This window comes from Gracilinanus agilis, chromosome 3 (genome assembly GCF_016433145.1).
Source record: "Gracilinanus agilis isolate LMUSP501 chromosome 3, AgileGrace, whole genome shotgun sequence".
Taxonomy (NCBI): domain Eukaryota; kingdom Metazoa; phylum Chordata; class Mammalia; order Didelphimorphia; family Didelphidae; genus Gracilinanus; species Gracilinanus agilis.
The window spans coordinates 480,526,404-480,529,220 of NC_058132.1; positions in this window are offsets into that span (position 1 = coordinate 480,526,404).

Consider the following 2,817-nt stretch of genomic DNA (forward strand, 5'->3'; position numbering starts at 1 on the left):
CTGCATCCCACAGAGTTTGGTAGGATGTCTCTTCATTGTCATTCTCTTCAATGAAATTGTTGATTGTTTCTATGATTTCTTCTTTGACAAATTGGTTTTGGAGAATCATATGTTTAATTTTCAATTGGTTTTTGATTTCCCTGTCCAGGTGCCCTTGCTAATTATTATTTTTATTGCATTATGATCTGAGAAGGTTACATTTATTATATCTGCTCTTTTGCATTTGTTTGCAATGATTCCAAGCCCTATTACATGGTCAATCTTTGTGAATGTACCATGTGCAGCTGAAAAGAAGGTGTATTCCTTTTTGTCCCTAAATTCGTCCACATATCAATTAAATCTAATTTTTCTAGGACTTCATTCACCTCTTTTTCCTCTTTCTTATTTATTTTTTGGTTTGATTTATCTAGATCTGAAAGAGGAGTATTTAGATCTCCCACTAGTATGATTTTACTATCTATTTCCTTCTTGAGCTCTGCCAGTTTCTCCTTTATGAATTTGGATGCTATGCCACTTGGTGCATATATATTGAGCAGTGTTATTTCCTCATTGTTTATACTGCCTTTAATCAAGATGTAATGACCTTCCCTGTCTTTTTCAATCATATCTATTTTTACTTTGGCTTTGTCAAAGATCATAATAGTCACTCCTGCCTTCTTTTTCTCATTTGATGCCCAAAAGATTTTGCTCAAGCCCTTAATCTTAAACTTGTGTATGTCTATCCGCCTCATATGTGTTTCTTGTAGACAACATATGGTAGGATTTTGGTTTTTGATCCACTCTGCTATTTGCTTCTGTTTTATGAGTGAGTTCATCCCATTCACATTCAGAGTTACAATTATCAGTTGTGCATTCAATGACATTTTTGTATCCTCCCCTAGTCCCACTCCTTCTTACACTATTTTCTTTTAAACCAGTGGTTTGCTTTGAGCCGGTATCCCTTATTCCCTCCCTTGATTAGCTTCCCTTTCTACCCCCTCCCTTGTTATTCCCCTCTTTTTATTTTTAAAGGCCTAATGAATTCCCTCCCCCTTCTTCTCCCCTCCCTTTTTTGACCTCCCCACACCCCTGTTCCCTTTGCTTTATCCCTAACAATGTATTTTTTTTTAAACCCTTATACTTCGGTGTATTGTCTCATAGGTGGAAGATTGGTAAGGGTGGGCAATGGGGGTCAAGTGACCTGCCCAGGGTCACACAGCTGGGAAGTGGCTGAGGCCAGGTTTGAACCTAGGACCTCCTGTCTCTAGGCCTGACTCTCACTCCACTGAGCTACCCAGCTGCCCCCCTAACAATGTATTTTTAAAAGACAGAACATTTCAGCTTTTAATCCTTTTCTTGTGAAATAAATAAATAAATAAATATTGTAGGTGTGGTTTAGGTGGTTTTCTAGACACTTAGATGAAATAGTCCTTAGGGCCAGTTATCAGACATCCTTAGGTTTGGGAAGGCTTCCAGGGAGAAACTGACAAGCTATCACTATGTTGTAAACAGGGTTTTATTTTTAACTAGGACTGGTAGGGAAAGGGGAGTGGGATGATCTAACTGGTACTTAAAACTAAGTCCTCCCACCAAAGTCCAATAAGTTTGAATAGATGTTAACTACACTAAATCTCTACCTACAGATCCCAGCTACCCATACTATCTCCTATCCAGAATCTCCCCCACCCCCACCCCCTTTGTTAGAAATCAGAGTAAGGGAAAGCTGGAAGGTACACAGATCCTCTAGGTCAGCAAGGGAGATATCTCACAAACAGTTGTCCTCTGGGTTTGGCAGGAGCCCAGTAGAATCACAGCAGTAGCAGGTATAAGTCCAATAAGAAGGGGAGTAAGGATTTTACTCACACAGTCCACCTGTGGAGTTTAAACCAAACTCTGTCACTTCTAGAAGGTGAAAGGCTTGTAGAAGTCCACATACATTGTCTCTTCTTCCAGAAAGCAAGTCCAGAAACCCAACTGTCCCAGCAGAGTCCCTGTCATCAGAGTTCTGGAATTCTATCTCTGCCTCTCCCTTGGCACTTTCTGCTTTCTCTCTGATTTCCTGATAACACTTGTCACCCATAACCATGTAAGTTAGGTTACATGAAAATAAGGAAAGAATATGTACTCAGGCTGAGTCCATAGCAAATATTGGGGATCCAAGCAATGATCTTACTGATATCCACACTGAGGAAACTCCTTCTACCAATGGAAGTTGGCACCTTCTCTGCAACCTCTCATCTTAGAGAGCTGCCTAGGACAATGAGAGAGGATAAGTTACTTGCCCAGGATCATATAGACAGGATGTATAGAGGCAGGGCACATAACCAAAAGGTGGAATTTAAATGATGAGACCATTTTTATTGATAAGTAATGGAGTGTCCAGAGAAGGGCAATCATGCTCATGAAGGATCCTCAAAACTCTATTATAGAAAGAAACAGTATGTTTAGCTTAGAAAAAAAGAAGATTCTGGGAGGGAAGGGAGAAAGACACAATCACTATCATGGATCACTGTCAATGTATGTGAGAAGTCATTGTATGAAGAAAGGGTCAGCTTGTTTCATTTGGTCCCAAGAGTGAAATCTGCATGTGCTTTGCACCCCTAGAATTATCTTATCACTTATATAGTTAAACATGCACACAAACATACACATGGATATGTATGCATTCGTATACTCTGATGTTGTGTCCTCTGGCTAGACTGTAAGCCCCTCGAGAGCAGGAATTCTCATGCCATCACTGACAATCTGCTTGCCAGTGATGTAGAAGGGGCTGGAGCTTCAGGTCCTTGACAAGCCTGAGAGTCTGTAGTTAAAACTAAAACACAAAAAAGAAATAGA